The 23,676-nt window shown below is 48.0% G+C and overlaps 1 protein-coding gene across 1 annotated transcript in view; it reads right to left on the bottom strand.

The window, feature by feature from the left end:
• The window catches only part of TENM4 (teneurin transmembrane protein 4), a 2,883,939-nt gene that overhangs the window by 484,132 nt on the left and 2,376,131 nt on the right, over positions 1-23,676 (bottom strand).

The raw sequence follows: 23,676 nt of genomic DNA on the forward strand, positions 1-23,676 counted from the left end.
AAATGGCCTGGCAGTGTGGAGGCTCAGGGTTCTGAAGGGAACATGGATGCTCCTTCCCAGTGAGCTGCCCCTCAGGGGTGTAGCTCCTTGTCTTAATCTTTCCCCTTGGTCCTAGGGTGCTGTCTGGTCCCTGTTCATGGAGCACCGGCCCAGGAATTAGAACACAAGGGCTGAGATGGGGCGCCTGGGTGGCTCAGTCAGTTAAGTGTCTGACTCTTGGTTTCGGCTCGGGTCATGATCTCACATTGGTGGGTTCGAGTCCAGCATCAGGCTCTGCACTGACAGCATGGAGCCTGCTTGGGATTCTCTTGCGCTCGCTCTCTCTCTGCCCCTCCCCCACTTGCTCCCTCTGTGTCTCTCTCTCTCAAAATAAATAAACTTAAAAATAAAAGAAGAAGAAGAAGAACACAAAGGCTGAGAACCGGCCAGCCCTGTCCTGACTTGCCGTGTGGCCCTGGTCAGGTCACTATCTCCTTTCATCCTACCTCCTCCTCTGTAAGTGAAGGGTTGGGCTGGATGACTGTGTGTGAAATTCTCTGCAGATTAATGTATCAGACCAGCAAGTGTCCATCAGCACCTATGAGGGGGCCCTGCTGGTTACTAAGCCAAGACCCTGTGTGGGCCATGGTGCTGGGGACAGTTACCTTGTCTGTTCTCACAGCAGCACTGGGAGACAGGTTCTCCTCTCCCTACCGTGAAGGAAAATGACCTCACACGGGAGGAGGTTATCAACCTTCCAAGGTCACAAAGCAAGAAAATGGAAGCTGGTGGGTTTCAGGAGGGGTATGAAGGATGGGAATGTTTGGAGCATGGGGCAGCCTGGCTGGTGAGGTGTCCTGAGGGGACATGATGGGTCCAGGCCCTGATGCTCCTTAGCTGTGCAACATTTAGAGAAATCACTGGGTGCCTCTGAGCCTCAGTCTTCCTCATCTTTAAAATAGGGATAACAGGGGTGCCTGGGTGGCTCCTTTGGTTAAGCATCCGACTCTTGATTTTGGCTCGGGTCATGATCTCATGGTTCATGGGATTGAGCCTGGCATCAGGGTCTGCACTGATAGCAAGGAGCCTGCTTGGGATTCTCTCTCTCTCTCTCTCTCTCTCTCTTTCTCTCTCTCTGTTCCTCCTCTGCTAGCACACACGGGTGCTCTCTCTCTCTCTCTCTCTCTCTCTCTGAGAGGACTCTCAGAGGAGTCTCTTAATTTTTTTAAATTTAAAAAATTAAAATAAATTAAATTAAAAAATTAAATAAAATAGAAATAACAACCTTTCTCTGGCCCATCTCTTGTGCTGGTGGAAAAGATCAAATAAGGAAGTTTGAAAACTGCTGCTCAAAACTCGCAAAAGCCTGAGCCTCAGTCTCACCACTTACTACTTCTATGGCCCCTTGAGCGTCAGTTTCCCTGCCCATGAAATCAGGATCCTCAGCCCTGCCTCATGGTAAAGGTCTGCGCACGGGTCGGGAACTGCTCTCCATGTTTCCTTAGGTCTGTTTCCAGGGAGATGCATTCTTTTCCTAATAGGGCAACTGTCACACCTGTTCTCAGGCCTTCTGCCTCACCGTATCACCTAGAAAACAGAAAGCTCTAGAGGCTGGAAGGTTCATTTTCTCTTTGCCTCAGGACCTGGCATTTTGTCTGTCTGCTAAGATGGGCCTGGCCCTCACTCACATTTCTACAACCTTCCAAACAGTCTCAATGAGAAAGCCTTGTAGCAGTAGCCTGGGTCCCTGAATAAACATGCTGCCCTTCCCTGAACTGGGGAGCCAGGTTATGTGTGTTGTGTGTGGGGGGGTGTGGGTGTGTGGGTGTGTGTGGCTGGGTGGGTATGTGTATAACCAATGCCATCCCCTGGGGTAATGGGTTCTCAGCAAAAAGGCTCTGAGTCCTTGCTGCTCCAGGTCAACCACAGGCCCTTTTCCCAGGACTATTTTTCTGTGCCAACTAGCGAACAGGGCTGGTGCTAATTTCTCTCAGAGGCAAAGGTGTAACTGAAAATGCACTGGGTCTGCCTCCTACAGCTCACCACAGTTTCCAGAGAGCATGTGTGTGCCATTCCAAATGGTCTGGGGATTGTTTCCTCCCAGGACATCAGGCCCATTTGAGAGGGGAGGAAACCAAGGCTCTGACAGAGGAGCAGAGGAGGGAGGGAAGGGAGGGATTAGGCAGGGCTTCTCAGCTGGGCTGTTCACTAGACTCACCAGGGATCCTTTAATAACCACCCCTACACTTGTACCCCAATGTTTATAGCAGCACTCTCAACAATAGCCAAATTGTGGAAAGAGCCTAAGTGTCCATCAACTGACGAATGGATAAAGAAATTGTGGTTTATATACACAATGGAGTACTACGTGGCAATGAGAAAGAATGAAATATGGCCCTTTGTAGCAATGTGGATGGAACTGGAGAGTGTGATGCTAAGTGAAATAAGTCACACAGAGAAAGATAGATACCATATGTTTTCACTCTTATGTGGATCCTGAGAAACTTAACAGAAACCCATGGGGGAGGGGAAGGAAAAAAAAAAAGAGGTTAGAGTGGGAGAGAGCCAAAGCATAAGAGACTCTTAAAAACTGAGAACAAACTGAGGGCTGATGGGGGGTGGGAGGGCAGGGAGGGTGGGTGATGGGTATTAAAGAGGGCATCTTTTGGGATGAGCACTGGGTGTTGTATGGAAACCAATTTGACAATAAATTTCATATATTAAAAATATAAATAAATAAAAATTTTAAAAAAAGAAATAATTAATAACTGCCCCTACCTGGGCTGACCCCACACCAGCGGGATCAGAACTTCTGATGGTGTGGCCTGGGCATCTGCGTTTTTCAAGAGCCACAGAGAGCCCTCTGCCTACGAGGAGCCTTGCTCACCCTGAATCCTCACAGGCATGCCATGGCAGAACATGAGGCTTGGGTTGTGGTTTGATTAGGCTTTTCTGGCCCTAGAGCCCAAGCTCAAAACCCACCATACCACACAGCCTCCTAGAGATGTACCTGGAAATGCAGGTTCCATCCCCTCCCCAAGCCTGCGCAGCAAACTATTCCCATGTGTCCCCTCTGCCCCCATTTCTCACAACCTCCTGTGATTTCATTTTCCCATTTGGCATTTTGTTTTGCTGTTCAGGGCATAAAGGGCCAATAGCTTCTTCCCCCAAGCTATTTCTCCTCAAAAGCAGTGAAATAGCTTAGCAATTTGGGAGACATTTAAAATGCATTGTTTTGCTGGGGCACAGGGTAGGGGGCGGGGAGGGGGTGACCGCCTTTCCCGTCTCCCAAATCCTAGTACAGAATGTGCAGGCTTCCAGTCAGGATTCTCCTCCCCAGTCTTGTCAGTGATTAAGCCGGAAGCCCTTCAACCTGCACCGTCCTCCCCGCTCCCCAGTGGCAGGACCCGAGGCTGACACACTGTAGACTGTGCAGGTCAGTGGGAACACAGGCTGGGGACTCACAGAGACTAACTTCAAACCTGGGCTTGCCCTGGGCATCCTCCAGAAAATGGCACCCACTAAGCCCCAGCTTACAGGCATTCGCCAGGATTAGGTAAGAGGATGAATCAAAAGGCCCAGTACGCTGTTGACCGAAAACAAAAACAAAAACGATAGTAGCTGTTATTATTAAACGCTGAGGATGAGTATTATACCACTACTGCGCTAATCTTTGGCCCTTGATTCGGGCCTGGCACATGTGGAGGAGGCATTGGGCAGTGAGGAAAGGGCTGGGTATTCCAGGACACGTTCTCCTCTCTGGATGGCATGGCCCGCGGAGCGCAATGTAGGAGGATCAGTCTCAGGAAACAGACCTTGTGCAAAGTGCCAGGCCCACGCCCCACCCCCGAAGCTCCAGACGCTCTGGCCTGGGTCAGGCTGAGGGAGGGTGGGGTGTTTGCCAACGTTCCCCAGGCAACTCCACGAGCAGCCAGGGCTGAGAACCTCTGCCGACTTCTTCCCTTCTCTCCGCCCTTCCCAGAGTCTGTTGCTTCCCTTCTCCAGTGGGCACGGTTTTGTGAGGAAAGGAGTGCCGGACTGTTCAGTGACACAAATGTGCTCTCTGTAAACCGTGGTGAGTTGGGGGGAACAGACCCAACCAGTTTTCAATGGCACCCGTGCCTCCCGCAGGACAGATGCCAGCCCCATTTCCTAGCCCTGCTCCCACACATGGAGGTGACAAGTATTGATTGAGCAGCCACTCCGTGTCAGGCAGGGAGCAGGACGCTGGGGAAGCAGTGGGTGGAGAGGAGTGCTGTCCTGCCTTCTGCCCTGGGGAGTGCAGGGGTGGGATGGGTACTGGGAGAGGAAGCACAGGTGCTATGAGGAAGGAAAAAGAAGGGAGCGGACTGGTAGGGGGAAATCAGAGCATCCTTCAGACAAGGAAGCTGAGGCCTGAGGATGACACTCAGGAGGCAGCCAGGAGAAGAAGCCCAGACTCTGAGGAGTCCGGACGCTGGATAGGGCTTGGCCAGCTGGAAGAACTGGGAGATGCCAGCGTGTGAGGCACAAAGAGGAGGAAGAATGGGTCAGGGTGAGACAGCGATACATCAAACGAACATCCAGGGGGATGCAGAACAACGTGGCCTTGGCAGTGAACAGCATGGCCTCCGGAGCCAGAGTGCCAGGGTTCGCATCCCGCCTCGGCCGCCTGCAAGCTCTGCGATGTTACACTATGGACTTAATCTCTTTGTGCTTCAGCGTCGCCATCTCCAAAGTGGAAATTACCATACTACCTATAAGAGTTTTTGTGAAGATGAGGTAATTCATGTAAATCATTTAGAAGCGTGCCGCCAACATATGACACAGTATATAAACATTTGCTGTCATTATTGTTATGTGCTAGGCGTGGGTTCAGCCTCCCCATCTGCGAAATGGGAATGATAACGGATCTGACCCTGAATGCTACGGTGCAGATGAGATGCAGTGCAGGAAGTACAGGTGGAGTCCTTCCAATATGACCCTACAACACCGTCACCATTATTTATCTCTATGCATGATACATGCTAGGCAGAGGGTATGGCCCCTCTTAGAACAAATCTGCAAACAAGTATCTAGAAGTGGGAGGGGCTCTCAGGGGAAGGCTCCTTCACTGCAGGTGCACGAGCACAGGGCGGGCAGGGCACTCGGACAGGGTGGCCAGATGAGGTGCCCTTGCGGCCCAAGAATCTACCTGTCTCTAATCTCTATCGATTTCTGCCCCTCTCTAAAAATTTTCACAAACACGTCTTGGAGGCTCTGCCCCCAGACGGTAATCCTTTCCTGCCTGTTTCCTTGCCGTGGCAGAGAGACATCAAATCTAGACATTTCCCGTGCCCCAGGGCTGACAACGCTTGTAGGGAGCACACCGGTCAAGGGCATAAAGTGGTCCCCTCGGGTTGGTGCCCCAGCCCTCTCTGTCCTCACGGCATAAGGGACACTGGCAGCCCCTGCTGCAGCAACCACAGGCACAGGGAAGCTGATGCCTAACTCCCCAGGCAGGCTCGCTTGAAGAAAGAGACTGGGATTCAGTTCAGGAACCCCAGGGTCTCCAGAAGCTTCTAGGACCTTGCCTCCCTCCCCACCGTTCCTTGGGTGCAGTTCATTGGTGCCCTCTAAAAATAGCAGTGGTTATTCAGGGAAAATACACCATGCTCCGTCTCGGGGGGGATGCCAGCACAGGACTCTTTCAAAAATAGAACCCCAATCAGGTATACTCCTAACTCCTTGTCTCACCCCACCAGTTCCAGGATCCTTCAGAAGGACCCAGAGACCGGGTGGCAGCTTCAGATGCTGGGAGGTTACCGAGGAGGATCCGCACCCAGGGTTGTCCCCTTCCAAATTCCTCCTCTGTTGGTTTCCACTTCAAAAAATCCATTTTCCCTTGTTGCAGAAAGGAATATATATTTATTCTAGGTATTATGGAAAACAAAGAGAAGTATCTCACCATCCAGAAATAACCACTGATGTGAGTCTGTCCTTCCTCTCTCCTCCCCTTTCTATACTGCACACGCACACACACATTTTTGAGCTCTTGGAGCTATTTGAGCTCTTGGAGCCTCAGTTTACACATTTAAGAAGTGGAGTCAATAATAGCATCCGTCTCAGGATTGCTATAAAGATAAAGTGGGATGCTTTCCTCATAACTGCTCAGTAAATGCCTGTAATAATAACAACAATGGCAGCAAACTCCACGAACTATAAATGAGTCAATGATTCTCCTGCTGATGAACATGTAGCTGGTTTCTAAAGCCCATGTTCTTCTACCATTCACCTCTTCTCTGGGAAGTTCTAGAATTCACAGAGAGGGCTCTGGAGGCAGCACCCTGGCTGAAGGCCCTGCAGACCAGGAGCAGATCAGCTGGTGAACGGACAGCTGGGGGTAGAAGCTGGCACAGCCTCACAAGGCCCGGGTCTCCGGCCTTGTCCACAAAGCCTCGCAAAGCTGAGAACGATGTGACGAGACCAGGCTATCTCCTACTTCTCTGGGGTAAGGACACCTCTAGCCTAAAGTGGTGCCTAGACAAGGGGCCTCCTCCTTTGATTCTCAGCCAGCTTCCATCCTGATCATCTTTATTCTCCAAATTCAATTCCCTAGAGAGTTGAAGCATCTTTTCTCCCCAGTTAGATCCTTTCACTGTGCCTGGCAATATTAGACGCTGGGCCATGATGAAGAAAACAAGGCTCAGAAAGGTTAGGTGAATTCTCAGTAGTCCCACAGCTAGTCATTAGTCTAGCTTCAATTAGAAGCTTATTTTGGGCTGAATTGGTCCACCTCCATTCATATGCTGAAACTTTACCCGCCCCCCGCCCCGACCCCATGTACCTCCACAAGGTGATTATATTTGGAGATAAGGCCTTTAGAAAGGTAACTAAGGTGAAATGCAGTCATGTGGATGGGCCCTAATCCAATAAAACTGGTGTCCTTCTAAGAGATTAGGACACTCAGACATCAGACGGCCACCCAGTGAGGACACAACGAGAAGGCAGCCATCTGCAAGCCAAATAAAGGCCTCAGAAGAAACCAAACCTGCCAGCACCCTGATCTTGGAATTCTAGCCTCCAGAATAGATGAGAAAAATAAATTTCTGTTGTTTAAGCCACTCAATCTGTGGTAGTTGTTATAAACAGTCCTAGCAAACTCAGGGAGCGCTTAAAAACAAAGCTCGTAACAGTTTATGAGGTTACAAAGTAATTTCATGTTTTTTGATTCTTTTGATTTTTACAGTGACCTTGTGAGGCAGGAATAATATTTTTATCCCCGTACGGTTGGAGGGAATCAACAAGATGTCGAGATGCCGTATGTAAAATGCTTGGCCCGGCGCCTGGCAAGAGGCGGTAACGGCTGCTGGTCTCCCTGTCAAGTATTCACACCTGCCAGGGATCCTAAGGGGAAGACGATGAAGAGCGGGCACAGGAGCCATAGGGGAGACAGGTTTCAAACTCCATCTCAGGGGGATCTGTGCAAGGGAAGAAGGGCCCCGTCCGGAGGGCAAGCTCCCGTCCCAGGACACAGGAGAGTGGGGGTAGGGTGGCCCCGGGTACCATGTCGCTGTCTCCATGTGACAGCTAGAGCCCCTTCAGCAGCAGCAGCTGAGAACTTGTTGGGAATATAAACTCTGGTGCTTTACCCCAGTCCAACTGGATCAGAAACTAGGGATGAGACTCAGCGATCTGTGTTTTTTACAAGCCCTCCAGGTAATTCTGATGTACGACAGTTTGAGAACCCGTAGGCTAGCAGGGACTTAGCAACTGGGCAGGCAGATTGGAAAGGACAAGATGACCTTCAACAGCCCTTCAAAGCCAGAGACGCAGAGATTCAGGAGGACGCTGACCTCTCCTTCTCTTCTCCCCTTACCTTCAGACAGCTGTCAGCTGAAACAGCTGGGGTTGACTTGCGTCCTGTGGTATCAGCTGACTCCCCATCTGTGAAGTTGGGAGAAAGCCAGCCAGACTCCCATTGCAGCCAGTGTCCCCCCCAAATATGCCACAGATGCCACATCAGCGCTGGATGGGGCCTTGGGGACTTAGCACCAGAGCAAATCTGACCTAGAGAGACCAAGGGTCATCCACAGTCACACACCAGAGTGATTCAGGGCAGGCCTTCCAGGCCCCCTCCTCCTAACTGTGTGCTCATGCCTGGCACCCTGGAGGGATGTGGGAATCCAGCAAAACCACTGGAGGCAACTTATGTTTTCATCCCACCTCTCTCTGGCTCAGCTGGCACATGGATGCTTTTTGATTCCAGGCCGACCATTCTTGACAGAATGTTTCAAAGTCAAGGCGGGGGCAGGGGAGGAAAATGCTGTTGCTCCAGGCACATGCACAGCCTCTGACCTTTGTGCCTGTCAGTGTAGTTTCTGTCCACACTGGGGGATTATCTGGCCTTGGAAATGCCTCTACCAAGGGCATAACAAGGGATTCATGCTCTGGTTGCCTCAACATCCAGAGTCACCCAGGAGAGACACTTGTCAGACTTGTTTAATCAGCCGTGGTAGGAAGGATAGGCCTTATATGGCTTTCTGACCTTATGGGAAAGGCCATGCTGCAGAGGGTCTGTGGGAAGGAGCATTCCTTTTAGCTGGCACAGCAGAGCCCATCACTAGGGGTCAAGGACACAAGTAACCCTAGAGCAGGACACAGGACAACACAGAGAATATGATTTTGGCTGGAAGACAGTAGCTGGGAAGTTTGGGCTTGGCCACTTGCTATTCTATAATCTTCTGGGTGGGGCCCCAAATTTGTGTTTCTAGTAGCAATATGGATACTGGGGGTCCAGGGACCACAATTTGAGAACCACAGGCAAAAGTAACCTGCCTTGCCTTCCTCATGGGGTTCTAGCAAGAGCTCCCTTGGAAGACCCGTGTACCAGTATTGTTTTGCCCTTCCTCCTGTGTAGGAGCCTTGGACCATCACTCAACCCCCTCTCCCCCAAGCCTCAGGTTTCCTACCTGTAAGATGGGAGTAACAGCTACCATTTGTATCTCAGCGTGGTGAAGGTCAACGAGAGGAACAATTAAGGCAAAGGAGTTCATTAGGAGTGCCTGGGTGGGTCAGTTGGTTAAGTGTCAGACTCGTTTATTTTTAAGTTTATTTATTTTGAGAGAGAGAAAGAGAGAGAGAGTGCAAGTGCATGATCAGGGGAAGGGCAGAGAGAGAGGGAGAGAGAATCCCAAGTAGGCTCTGCACTGTTGAACTCTCAAACTATGAGATCATGCCCTGAGCTGAGACCAAGAGTCGGGTGCTTAGACAACTAAGCCACCCAGGCACCCCGAGTGTCAGACTCTTGATTTCAGTTCAGGTCACGATCTCACTGTTCGTGAGTTCGAGCCCTGCATCGGTCTCTGCGCTGTCAGTGCAGAGCCTGCTTGGGATTCTCTCTCTCCCTCGTTCTCTACCCCTCCCCCACTCTCTCTTTTCTCTCTCGAAATACATAAACTTAAATAAGTAAATAAATAAATAAATAAAAATTATAGTGACTATTCACATGTAAAGGGAAGCAAACATTTACTGGGCACCTACTGTGAGTCAGAAGCTCTCTCAGATGTCAGGACACTGGCATAAATAAACTGGAATTCCTGATCTTAGAGAACCTGGGGCGAGTGGGGAAGACAGATAAATGAACCCCTGATCTCGTCAGCGCAGTAGCAAAGGTCACAGTAAGCTGTACAAGCATGGATAAGAGGTGGGGCAAGTGGGTTAGGGAGGATTTTATCCTCAAGGCAAAGGGAAGCCATCGCAGGCAGGGTTTTAAGGTGGAAAGTGACCTGCTCTTGTTGGTTTCAGGGGAAGATCCTTGTGGGCTGGAGAATGGATCACTGAGTGGGGCAAGTCTAGAGGCAGGGAGGCAGGAAGGAATTAAGGAGGCTGCTACAGTGATCCAGGAGTGAGAACATGGAGAAAAGTGGATGCATTTGAGAGATTACATGTGCAGAATAAAGACGGCAGCAGAATGAAGCTAGCGCCCAAACTAAGATGGGGAAGGCTGGGGAGGTGGGTGCCAGTGAAGGTGATGAGCCTGTCCCTCCGGTGCACGCTGGCTGCGCAGTTCCACCAACAGACCTTGTCCGGTGAGCCGCTCTGACTGCCGGTTCTCCCCAGGTGAGAGACCCTCCCCTGGGCCTCCCTCCCCATGCCCTGGCATTACTGAGCTCTGCTGTTCGCCACCCTGGCACACAGCAGCCTCCTTCCCACCCATACAGTCATCTCCAAAATGAGCAACAGCAGCAATCAGCAAGCAATCATCTCTTCCCCCTATACAGTGCCCGGGTGTGCAGATAATGTTTGTGATTGTTGCAAAAATGATAGCATGAAAATTGGGGCTCCTGCCAAAGGCAAGGAGGGGGGAAAACCTAGTTAAATAAACTCAAATGGTTCAGACCCAATCTGAGGCTTCCTAAACCGGGGCCTGCTAAGGTTCTCTGCCCCTCTGCCCTGCATGGGGTGGGAAGTCACCTTGTAAGACCCTGCCAGGGTGGGGCAGCACACAGTGGTGGCCTCGGGGGCTCTGGGAATTGCTGTAATCGCAGAACTCTTCTGGCATCTGCCATAAACTCTGGGCATCAATGAAGGGCAGCTCTCTGGGCCTCTCACTCACAGCTTAGCTCCCAGCCAGAGGAGAGGAAGTGCTCTCAGAGGTACAAGGTGACTTTAAGAGCATCCCAGACAGAAAGCCCGGACTAGAAGAGGCCCATAATAATAAGCTGTCACTGCTACTTTGTTCCAGGGAGAGCTGTCTGAATCCCACACTGTGCTAAGGGCTTTACGAGCCTATTGTTTTATTTAATCTAGCCGCGCAATTGTCCTGAGAGGTGGCTGTAGTTATTAATTCCATTTTACAGAGGGAAGAAGAAATGGAGGCAGAAGTTAATTATGATCTCATAGCTAGTAAACAGCAAAACTGGGATCCTAGCCTAGGCTGCTTGATTCAAAAGCCCCCGATTGAGCTACAACCCAAAGCATAACAGTAAGGACTGGGGAGGCCGTGGAGAAATTGGAACTCTGCTACACTGCCGGTGAGAACATAAAATGCCACAGGCACTTGAAGAACAGTCTGGCCGTTTCCTCAAATGGTTGAACTTAGATACCATATGATCCAGTGATTTCTCATCTGTCTGCCCAAAGGGAATGAAAACATACATCCGCATAGACATTTGTTTATCAGTGCTCATAGCAGCATCAGTCACAATGGTAAAACAAGTAAAAACAACCCCAACGCCAGTCACCTGATGAATCGATCAATAAAATGTGGTGTATCCATACAACGGAATGTGATTATGAAATAAAAGAGAAATGGAGTCCTGATCGATGCTACAACATGGGGTGAACCTTGCAAACATTATGCTAAGTGAAAAGAGCCGGGTACAAAAGAGCATAAATTGTAGAATTCCTTTTACACGAAATGTCCAAAAGAGCAAAGTCCATACAGACAGAAAGCAGAGTAGTGGTTGCCTCTGGCTAGGGGTGAGTGAGAAATCTGCAATGAATGGAACAGCTATGGGTATTTTGGGGGGAATGATGAAAATGTTCTAAAATGGACTGTGCTGACAGTTGCACAACTCTGTGAATGGACTAATTAAAAATCATTTAAATGGGTGAATTATATATTTCAAAAAAGTTATTTATTTTAGTTTAGTGTCTTGGAGAGGGAGAGGGAGGGCATGAGTGGGGGAAGGGCTGAGAGGGTAAGAGAGAGAGAGAGAGAGAGAAAGAAAGAAAGAAAGAAAGAAAGAAAGAAAGAAAGAAAGAAAGAAAGAATGAATCTCGAGCTCAAGCAGGCTGTTACGCTCAGCGCAGAGCCCGACGCAGAGCTGGATCCCACAACTCTGGGATCATGACCCAAGCCGAAATCGAGAGTCGGACACTCAACCAACCAAGCCACCCAGGCATCCTTAAAAATTATGTTATTTTTTAAAAGCCCGTGACTGAATATTTAAAAGAAAAAAAAAAAGGAAGGAAGAGAAACAAAGCAACTATGATTTGCCCAAGTGAAGGCATTTAGAATTATTTTTTTTCCATTCATTACACAAATCTTGAGACCCTATTGTGTGCTGGGTACGTATCTCTGGAAGCCTGTGACTAGGAGCTTCTAGTCTGGGTGGAAGAGATAGGATGTGGGCACAGAAAATCATGATTCATAGGAGAAGATGCCAAGGGAATTTAAACAGGAGGATACTATTTCACACCCACTGGGTTGGCAAGATTTTTAAAGTCTGACATTACCACGTGGGCAAAGATGCAGGGCCCCAGATAGTCTCACCTGCTGCTTGAGGGAGAATAAATAGGTATAATTTAGAAAGAAGTTTGGCAGTGTTCAGTAACTAAGAATGCACATGCCCGATGACCCAGCCATCCCATGTGCCCCTGGGGTATATCCTGGATAAATTCTTGTGCGTGGACAAGGGCACATGGGCACGAATGTCCATGTCAGCATAGTTTATCCCACAAGGCTGGAAATAACCAAGCCCATCATTTCACAAAAGAAAGAGTAATCCCTGTGATAGTCACACAATGGATTATATGCAGTGGGTAAGTTCTAAAAAGTATACAACGTATACCAAGTTTAAAAACATACCGAAGGTCATTATCCGTTACTCATGCATACATACACGTGTAGGAAAAACATAAAAACATGCAGGGTGCCTGGCTGGCGCAATCGGTAGAACGTGTGACTCGATCTTGGGGTAGTGAGTTCGAGCCCGACACTGGGTACAGAGGGTTACTTAAAAATAAAATCTTTGGGAAAAAAATATAAAAACGTGAGAGTGATCAATACTAAAGTGTGGATAGTGGCTGCTTCTTAGGAAGGAGAGGAATAAGATTGGGGGGCACACTGGGGTATTCAATCGTACCTATGTTTCTTTTTAGAAGTCACTTGTAATACCTTTTTTCTCTGAATTGAACTTTTTATTGAGGTCATTGTAGATTCACGTGCAGTTCTAGGAAGTAATACAGAGAGATCCCTTATGCACTTGGCCCAGTTTCCACGACGGTAATGTTTTGAAAAGGCACAAATGCTATCACCAGAGTACTGATACTGATACAATGCATCAAGCGTATTCAGATTTCCCCAGTATTATATGTATTCGTGTGTGCATGTGCTCAGTTCTACACAATTTCATCACTGGTGCAGGCTGTGTTCCCACCATCACAGTGAGGATACTGAGAGGATTCCTTCATTGCAAGGGTTTCACGGTCCCCTTTAAAAGCCCCACCCACTCCCTTGGGACACCTCCTTGCCTTGTCCCTAAACCCCATCAACCACTAACCTGACCTCCACCTTTACATTTCCGTCATTCTGAAAATGTTCTATCGGTGGACCCATACCGTATGTAATCTTATGGCTCCCCCCACCTCGACCCAAATTCCCTGGAGATTCCTTCAAGATGTTACAGGTGTCACTAGTTCATACTTTTTTATTGCTGAGGAGTGTCCCTTGGTCTGGATTTACCACACATTGTTGCCCTTTGTGAAGGACATCTGGACTAATGTCAGTTTTTGCCTATTACGATATTCTAATGTTTTAGTTCTTCAACGGGGGGGACACAGAATCTGAAGCAGGCTCTAGGCTCTGAACTATCAGAACAGAGCCCGACGTGTGGCTCGAATTCACAAACTGGGAGACCATGACCTGAGCTCAAGTTGGACGCTTAACCAGCTGAGCCACCCAGGTGCCCCACTGCTATGTCAGTTTTACACACAGTTACAGAAGCACTGAGTGGTTAAGACACTTGCTCTGGACGATACCCTTTGGAAGTAGGAGAGTCAGGATTTAAACCCAGAGCCCAAGCTCTTTGCTGTTTACGATAAACTTTTCTGAGAAAAGAGTAACATAGGACCTTCTACGATACAGTGAGAAGTTTGGGCTTCCTCTGGAGGGCAAGAGGAAGCCACAGAAATCATTAAGTAGAGAGGGTCACAAGCAGACCTCTGTTGCAGGGGTGCTATCTTGGAGGTCACCCTGGGCTCCCTCCTCAACATCTCTGAAGGCCCAGCTCCTCGGTTTTATTGCTTTGTTTCTGACCTCCTCTCTTCTTTTCCTGGGCACGGCTAGACCAGAACCCACCACACAGCTCCAAGACAAGAGGCAAGTGCAATAAAGCCTACTGCCCTCTACTCCAAACCTGGATGCTGTCCTTCGTGAGGCTCCCCAGATTTTACCTGCTACTCTGGGCCCAGTGGCTGCCCAGGGTGTCTCTCTCCTCTCTGAGATGTGCCCACTCAGTGGGCACAGAACACAGCCTTTGCAGTCAATGGGTTCCAGGTTCAAGTCCTGGCTCTGCCCTTTGCCCCCTGTGAGAGCTGCAGTACAGTCTCTTCCTCCTCAGGCCCGGGGTTGGGAGGAGCTGGGTGAGGAGACATCGCAGGCCCCTCCAGCCCCACACCTGCTCCTGGAGCACACCCTCACTGCCCTGGCTGACATGGAAACAACTCCCCACCCCTTCAACGGGTTGTTGCGAAGAGCAACGAGAGGATGTGCAGGAAAATACTGGCCAACTGCAACATGCCTTACAAAGCGAGAGATTATTTTATCGTCTTAGAGCCTAGTTTGTCTCCAGTGCCTCCCAAATCCCTGTCTTTCTTGTTCGTGCGTGTTTCCTCCGGTGGTGGGGAGGCGGGTGGGGTGGGTAGTCTGAGGCTGTGAGAGCGAGAGAGCGGCAGGGCATTTCTCCAGGCCACGTCTGGATTTGCTAGGCCCGGCCCTGACATGTTCAGAGCAGAGATAATGAACCCGCCCAGACACTGTTCTTCGCTGCAGAGGACAGGCCTTGCAGGGAAATGGAGCTGGTGCTGGAAGGAAGTCCCCTCTGCCTGGTTCCACAGAGCACAGCAGTGCTCCCTGGCTCCCAGGCTTGGGCCCTGCCAGCCGTGCGTCAGCGACACGGAGGTGGTGTCTTGCCAGTCAGTCTGACTCGACAGGCCCAGATGGGCATTGAGGCAGCAGTGGTCCCGGGAAGGCGGCAAGACGAGGGAGACAGCGTGCCCACTGCTGGACAGGAACACTCTTCGCTCCATTCTTGTGCCAGGCACTGGGGTTTAGAACTGAGCCGGAGTCCAGCCTTGCCCTTGAGGATGCACAGTACTGGCAGCGGATATGCAGCCAGGGTTGGGAGTCAGGCCTTCCCCTGGCTCTGCACTGTAGTCGTCTGAGAAAACATCCTAAAACTCAGCCTCAGTTTCCTTATCTATAAAATGGGGATGATTATGAAGAAAATAATAGTTGAGTTGCTATAAGGGTTAAGTGAGGTAACGCAGTAAAACACTTAACCCATATTAAATAAAAATGTTATAATTTTGGGGTTGGCAGGCAGTTAATCATCCAATATATGTGTGATGAGGGTCTGCTACATGCCAGGTACTATTTATGTAATTCTCATCTACACATGCTATCTCGGGGCGCTAGTGAGGATGTCGACAGAGGGAAGCACAGAGCTGTGGGGTAACCAGGAAGGGTCACCCAACCCTCCTTTCCCAACTGTCCCTGCTAACCAACCCCTCCCTGCCCAGGGTTACCCCAGTTTGCTCATACCCCGCCTGGCTGGTCCTGGGTCAATAGCTTCTTCCCTAAATGCTGGTTCAAGGTCTTAGGCACCAAGAGATCAGGTTGAGGTCCCCAAATTAACTCACGATCCATGGGAAAATCCCAAACTCTCCCCTTAGAAGACAAACACTAATAAGCTTCGACTCCACCTGGATGTCTCAGCTTCTTTCCCATTAATCGCTCTAAATAAGTTGAATATTAGTTGCATCTCTGAAGGAAGCACCAGAAAATGTTGTCTTTGATAACTCAAATGGATCACCCCATCCCCCTCTCAGACCAAGAGCTTCTGGGACACTGCACATTCACTTAGTCCCAGAGAAGAGAATTCTCTTACACGTGCTGCTCATGGCCTACAGCAGAGACTGGAAACCAATCCTTCGGCAAATCGCATCAGCTCTGGGCCCTCCCTGGAACATGCGTGTGTGGGCTGGATGGGAGCAGTGTGGTCACCCCTAATAACATTCACTGAGTACCGACTAAGGGCCAAGAGAGTGACACGTATCATTTCATTCAAGCCTCAGAACCATCTTGTGATCGGAGATGTTATCATCCTGCTTTACAGATAAGGAAACTGAGGCACAGGGAAAGTAATGAATTTTGTCCACAGTTGGTGTTAAATGAGGGAGGCAGCTTTGAACGTAGGCACATCTGGCTGTAATGCTACTGTTTATTCAGTTACATTAGAGGTGCTCAGTCTTTCTTTTCATTCCCCCTGCTGCCAGGAAGGCTTTATAGACATTTGTCCAAATCCCTCCCTCTTCCTATAAAATGTTAATACTGCAGATACACCGAATATCTGTTTATGTATACTGGCCCATTGGAGGATCCCAAACCACTATAATAATTATGATTTTCTTCACCGCCACCCTCCGAGAGCCATTTTTAGCCCTTGGGAATGAAGGTGCCCCATTAAGAATGTCTAAGTTGTACCTGTGGTTCTCAGAGTGTTGTTCCCAGAGTGGAAGAGGGCAAGGCTTGCCCACAGACCAAGACCAGGAATGGAAAATTAGCTGGACCGTTTCTTCCCAAGGGAAGCGTTTATGTTTTCTTTTGAGGGCCATGGAATTCTTGTTTCTAGATTTGCTACCTGTTACTCATACTTCAAATTTTTTTTCAGTTTATTAATTTTGAGACAGAGTGAGAGAGAGAGAGCACATGAGCAGGGGAGGGGCAGAGAGAGAATCCCAAGCAGGCTCCGTGCTGTCAGCACAGAGCCCGATGTGGGGCTCGATCCCATGAACCATGAAATCATGACCCTGAGCCAAAACCAAGAGTCAGATGCTCAACCAATTGTGCCACCCAGGTGCCCCCACTTCCTCATACTTTAGATTCACCTGCCACTTCCTACGGAAAGCCTGCCAAGACATCTGCACCTGAGTTTGGGTTAAGCGCCTTTCCACCTCCAGTTTCTAAGCTGCCAAAGCAATGGTCAAACTCCATTGTTAGTGTGCATATACATGTCTTTGTACATAAGACGAAGGACTGTGGTTTATCCATCTGTGTATTCCAAAGCCTAACTGGGCACAGCATATAGTAGATGCTCAGTAAATGTTTGTAGAATGGATGAATTAATGGGCAAATGAATTTAAAGTTGCTTGTGCTGTCTTTGCTGCACTGGGTTAATGCTTTAGCAAAGACCACATCAGGGATGGCTGGATCAAACAACAGCATGCAGCCATGCCTCCAGAATGTGGTACCTTTTGGGTGTCTTTCATGAAACCAGAGTTTTTATTTGGCAATATCTATAGTAATGTTCTTGGTCTAGGCCCTTTCGAGGGCTGAGATGAGCACAGGATAAGATCTCAGAAAGAGATGGTGATGATAAGAGGGATGGACGTGGCTTAAGGTATGGAAACCCCCCTCCCCCTTCCCCGGCTCTCTGAGCATACATTATGGACCTTAGGGGAAAAATATAAAAAACTGTCAACCAGTAATAATCAGGGAACCCTAACTGATGAAGTCCCATGCTCACACCAAGGAAGGACAGGGGTGGCCGCTCTACACTTCTATTTCCAACAGTGTGGCTGATTACTCACCCTAATGCAGTATACAGAAAAATGCCAGATTAAATAAACAAACAAATTTATTTTTAAATATAGAGCTGAGCAGTCAGGAAAGAGATGGAAATCCTTAGCGGTCAGAATAACCACGAGATAGCACAAATTCACAAGTGACAAGCAATGAGTGGGCGACAAGCCTGGAGATATCTCCTGCTTCTTAGTGACCCGGGATGTTTAGTTTGTTTTTTTTTAAAGGTCTCGAGACAGTGCAAGTAGAGGAGGGGCAGAGAGAGGGGGACAGAGGATCCTAAGTGGCCTCTGTGCTGACAGTAGCGAGTCCCATGTGGGACTTGAACTCATGAACTCTGAGATCATGACCTGAGCCTAAGTCTGACACTCAACCCACTGAGCCCCCCAGGTGCCCCTGGGGCTTTTAAAGAGCCAAGGAAAGTCACAGTCTTGCAGAAGATGGAAGGGAAACTGAGACTCTCATGTATAGCTAAGACTTAGAAAAAAAAACATTTACACTTTGGTGAAAAGGTGAATCAGAAAAACATAAAATCCCACTCTGAAGAAGGAGGCAGGAAGGAAACTTGACCCTAGGCCCGGATAGAGTGGAAGGAAAAATTTTAAAAGGCTGAGAATTTCCAATCACACAATGGCCCTCATGTGGGTCTGGAACTGGACTATGTATTAACCTTGTGGCCAGGAACACACACACACACACACACACACACGCACGTCCAAGCCAAGCATTTAATTTAAAGTAACCCCAAGTTGGTGGTTCCTCCAGGTACCTCATAGAAATAAATGCAAATCCTTTCTGGAGCAGTGAATTTTCAGCTGAGACCTCAAAGGAATCTCACAAAATTTTAGCGATCATAAATCCACAACTGAAAACCAAAATCACAGAGCACGTGAAGAAACAAGCCACCACCAGCAAGAGAGAGCAGAAACAATGAACAAATGAATCAGAAATGGGAATGCTACAGGTACTACAATGATCAGATTCAGAAAATGAAATGTGTACAATATTTAAAGAAATATATACAAGTAAAGTATGCCAAGAACAGACTATCAAAAAACATAAAGCAGACTGAAAGATAAACAACTAAAACTTCTAGAAATGGAAGGGCTGATGTATGGGCTTCTCCAAACTGTTGTTCTAAATCTGGCTTACAGTTTTGGAATAAACTTTGGTGTTGGAATGAGAAAGCTAAAATGCTCTGTGACTTGGGCCAATCACTGCCTATCTCTGGGCCTCAGTTTCCCCATCTGCAGGTGAAAGGGTGGAACTAGATCACCTCCTAAGCCCAACTCAATTAACTCATATTCTATAATACAACAGATCACATCCATTGGGCACCTGTTTTTTTGTGCTACCCTTGACTATCAGCATTTTACATGATTTTTTATCCTTGCAACAGCTCACTGAAGTATGGGCTCTTATTATACCCAATTCACATATTAGGAAACTGAAGAAGAGAGGGATTAAGTAGCTTTTCCCAGAGTCCAGCGCTGGTAAGCGATGTGTGGTCTCCACTCATCTGATTCCAGAGCCCACGTTCTGGACTCTTAACATCTGGGATCTAGCACTAGGATTCTCTGACCTATCAGAAGTCTCCCATGGCAAGGGACAGCTCAATGGCTAGTCTACGCTGTCAACAGCGACCAGAATAGGCGTTCCACTGGGCAGGTAAGAATACCATGGAGTTCATTATCAATAACCAAATAGTAAGCGCATTCTATGAGTAAGGCCCGTGCTTATTTTAGACAATAGGTATTTGTAACAGAACAGCAAGCAGTGACAGATGGCTGGGGCTTACCTTCTGAATACCCTTTGGAAAATCCTTCATTCCGAAAGCACTCCTCTATACCTTGGTTTTCTCATGTACGAAATGGGGATGACAATGGTACCTAATATCACTGAGTTGTTGTAAGGATTAAATGAGCTAGTACAAGTCAGGAGTGTTGTAAGCATGCCACAAACTGTAGTTCTTTCTTTTTATTATTTTCAACCCAGTGGGAGAAAGTTGGGTTTTGTAGCAGTTGACCTTGATTCAATTCCAGGCTCCCCCCTACTTCCCAGCTGTGTGACTTAAAGTCATTGACCCTCTCTGAGGCTCCATGGCCCCATCTGTGAATCAGAAATAACAATGCTTACCTCCCTGGTAGTTGTGAGGGTTAAATGGACTGTGAAATGCCTAGCTCAGTGGCTGACATATAATAGGTACTCAACAAATGTCTGTTCTCACCCCTGGAGCGTTTTCTGCACACTCGACTTTTCTACCATGGTTAGAATCCAAAGAGGCAAAGGATTCTGTGCTTATAGATGGTGACTCACCGTTCTTTTCCACCAAGGGAGCTTTCACAAAAGCAGTGGGGGGTGGAAGATGTCTAAAGGCATCCATTTCACAGCAGGTAAGTCAAGGCAGTACAGCGACAGAGGTTCACAGCCTCAGAAAAGGGCCTTCAGGCCATGATCTGCTGCTTTGGTTTAACTGGCCACTGAGATGTACAGCTGAAGATACAATTAGCACCAGGAAGAGAGCTCTACCATTATGAGGATTTGGTCATTGAATTCACTGAGGATAATGACATTGACCTTCCTGTTTGGAAATAAACCAGGTATTTGGCTTGCAAATGGCTCTCTGATCATCCTGCACACCCAGGACTGTGCAGCAGCACCACCCGAGGATGGGGACAGGTAAATAAGGATGTGATGGGGGTTTCAGAAGGACAGTGACATCTGGAGCAGTGGTTGCGTCACTCTGCCACCCCAACCCCTGCAGGCCCGGGGAAGGGCTGGCGTCCTCACCTGGCTTCCCGAAGAAGCATCAAAGACTGAGACCAAAAGTGGTCACCTACAGGGATTTTTTTTTTTTTTGAGCAAATAGGGAACTCCTGGGTTTCAAGCTCAAATCTGTGACACCTTTCAGATTTCATCTTAAGTGACCTGCTCCTACCTCTTGCTCCCTAAGACCATCTGTGTATTCAAGCGGCCCAGGAACTTTGACCAAGAGATGCTCGGTGCTGAAAGACGATGGTGGCATGGTAGAGTGGTGGGCATTCCAGGTGCTCTGAGTCAAAGCTGAAGGTGCAAACTCAGGGCGGGAAAAGGAACCTCGGAGGAAAGGCGGTTGGGAAGCACAAGCCTGAAGCCAGCACAAGGATACCGGGGGTCACTGCGGCACTGCTCGGCACTGCTGAACCTTGCGGTCCCTGCTGAGACCAGACTCAGCATTTTCTCTGCATGTGGAGGACAACGTAATGTTCCCAAACAGACCCAGTTCAAACCCCAGCCCCTCCACGTACTAACACATCTATGTCCCTGAGCAAATGATACTCTTGTGTCTCAGGAGTATCCCCATTTTCCAGTGCCCAAACGGTCTCATAGAGTCCCAGACATAATGGTTTTCATAACGAGGATAGAAACATGCCATGCGCCCGGTATAGATACCAACTCATAGTAGGAGTTCAATAAATATTCATTTGTCTTTGCTTCACTGACATAATCGACACCATATGTGACAGTACAGTCAGCCTCATCAGCCTGGCTTGCCACGCTCACTATTGATTGAAGAACTGGGGTGTGCCATACAGGATTTTATCTCCAAGATGATCCTGAGAAGAAGAAGATCTGTTCTGAGCCCTGTGATCACCAACCAGGATGGCCAGTTCTGGCAGAGCTGACCACCCAATAAGTCATTAGTGTCCCCACTGGCTAATATCTCCACTGTGGCCATGTCTTCTATGAAAAGGAGGCAGTACAAAGGAGATCATCGACTGTCTGCTGTGTGTGGGGAAGTGGCCATGGTAGACTCCAAAAGGGTGGAACAAAGAGGCATAACTAGTGTTCCTGTTCAACTTTCCAAGGGCTAAAAAGTGTATTTGGAAAGAGATGATGGAAACACGGCTTTAAAAAGCAGTGTGGTAACAGTAAACACTTGAGGTCAGACAAATGGGGCCAAGCCCCTGGGGAGCGGTGGCGAAAGCAATCATGAGCTTTAAAAGCAGACTGACTTATGTCTGAATCCCAGTTTTGCCGCTTACAGGCAGGAAGGTGTCCTTGGGGAGGGGAGAGGGAAGGATGCCTCGGTTTCTTCATCTGTAAAACAGGGGAAATACCCGAACTGCTATGATGATTAAATAAACATGATGCATGCCTGGCACAACAGTGAGTGCTCAGTTAGCTGTTAGTTTAATTCCTCCTTCTTTCCCTCATTTCCCATTCTCCTCTAGAGTAGTGAAGTTACTTTATCTGCTAGTGAATTAGAATTAGTAGCAGATGACTTTTATCTGTCTACTGGTGACCATAGTCCTCTGTCCACATAAATCTGTAAACCATCAAGTAGAGACTTGTGCAAAAATTTCCAATGGCTTCTCACTTCTAAAACAAGAATAACAAAAGGCCCCAGCTCCTTTGCCTGGACCCCAGGGCTTCCACCCGTAGGCCTCAACCTCCCAACCACTCCCCAGCTGCAATGCTCACCCTAGTGGCACCCATCAGTAGGCTGGGTGTGGAGGAGGGCTCAGCCCAGCCTTGGGGATGTCACGGATGGTAAGAAAGGCTTTCCAGAGGCAGGTGCATCCAAAGTGAACCTTAAAAGCACGAGGAGGATTTTTGCCGATAGACCAAGATGGGAGAAGGCATTCTGGGCCAAGTGAGTATCATGTGCAAAGGCCTGAGGCCTCGCAGCCAGGCTTCAGTCCAGGTAGATTCCTATTACCTCTCCACTCAGACTGTCCTCACGTCCCTTCCTCTCTTTACCAGACTGACAGAGGACCACTTGTGCACTCCCTGCTGAACTCCAGTAAGGATCTCACTTCTTGTGCCCGGCTTTCAAGGTATGGCCCAGAGATCCCTACAGGTCCCTGAGACCCTTTTAGGAAGCCAGTGAGGTCAAAGCTACTTAAAATACTGCCCTTTTCATCCTTGTCCTCTTATGAGTATACAGTGGAGTTTTCTAGATTGAATGTAGAAGCAGATACATCTTCTGTTAAGCCAGATATTTGCCAAAATATAAAACAATGCCACTCTATACATTTTTGTTTGTTTGGAAAAGTCATTTTTCATTAAAATGTGTTATTTATGTTGATATAAGGCTTTATTATCGTTACTTTAAATGAGCTATAAATAATGATTTTAACATTTTTTCCCAGTGCTAATTACCACTTTGACAAATTTTAACAGACATAATCCACATAAACAAAAACTCTTTGGGGTCTTCAATAATTTGGAGGAGTCAAACAGGGTCCTGAAACCAGAGAGTTTGAGAGCCACTGCTTTCAGAAATACGGTGAAGAGAGCCAGATGCATAACTAACCCCAGAAAGCATTCTCAGAGGGCAATTTCTGCCCATTATTGGGAAAAGAGACCACAGGCAGTCTGTCCCTGGCTGGACCCTACTGTCATGCTTGTCGCTCTCTGTTCCTCCTTCTTCTTTCCCTTCCTGTCAAAACCCTAATGGCAGACCAGGCATCTCACTCAGCAGTAACCTCTTTGCCAAGTTCAGGGAGGTGTGTTGACCACACACTGTCAGGAAGGCAGGGCCCAAACAAATAACTCAATGTCTCTGATTTGAACTTTCCTGATGACTAAAAATGTTGAACATCTTTTCATGTGCTTATTGGCCATTTCTGTTGTTTTCTTTGGAGAAATGCCTATTTAAACTCTTTGCCCATTTTTGAATTAGGCCCTTTGTCTTTTCATTGCTGAGTTTAAGAGTTCTTTATAGAGTCTGCATACGATCCCTTCTAAGATCTATGACTGCAAATATTTTATCCCATTCTGTGCTCATCTTCACTTTCTGTATGCTATTTCCTCTGAAGCACAAAAATTTTTAATTTTAATGATATCCAATTTATGTATTTTTTTCCTCCTTTTTGTGTGTGCCAAACCATTTCCTGTCTAATCGGAGGTCATGACCATTTATGCCTATGTTCTCTTCTAAGGGTTTATAGCTCTTACATTTAGGTCAACAGTCCATTTTGAGTTAATTTTTGTATATGGTGTGAGGAAAGGGTCCCACTCTCTGCTTTTGCACGTGGATAGCCATTGGTCCCAGCACCATTTGCTGAAGAGATGACCCAGTCACCTCATCTCGAAAATGGGCTTTAAAAGACTACCTTTCAGGGTGCTTTTAGCATTCAACTAGACAGAGAAAAAGTGCCTGT

This window comes from Panthera pardus, unplaced genomic scaffold (assembly GCF_024362965.1).
Source record: "Panthera pardus isolate Hobbes unplaced genomic scaffold, ASM2436296v1 HiC_scaffold_12, whole genome shotgun sequence".
NCBI classification, from domain to species: Eukaryota; Metazoa; Chordata; class Mammalia; order Carnivora; family Felidae; genus Panthera; species Panthera pardus.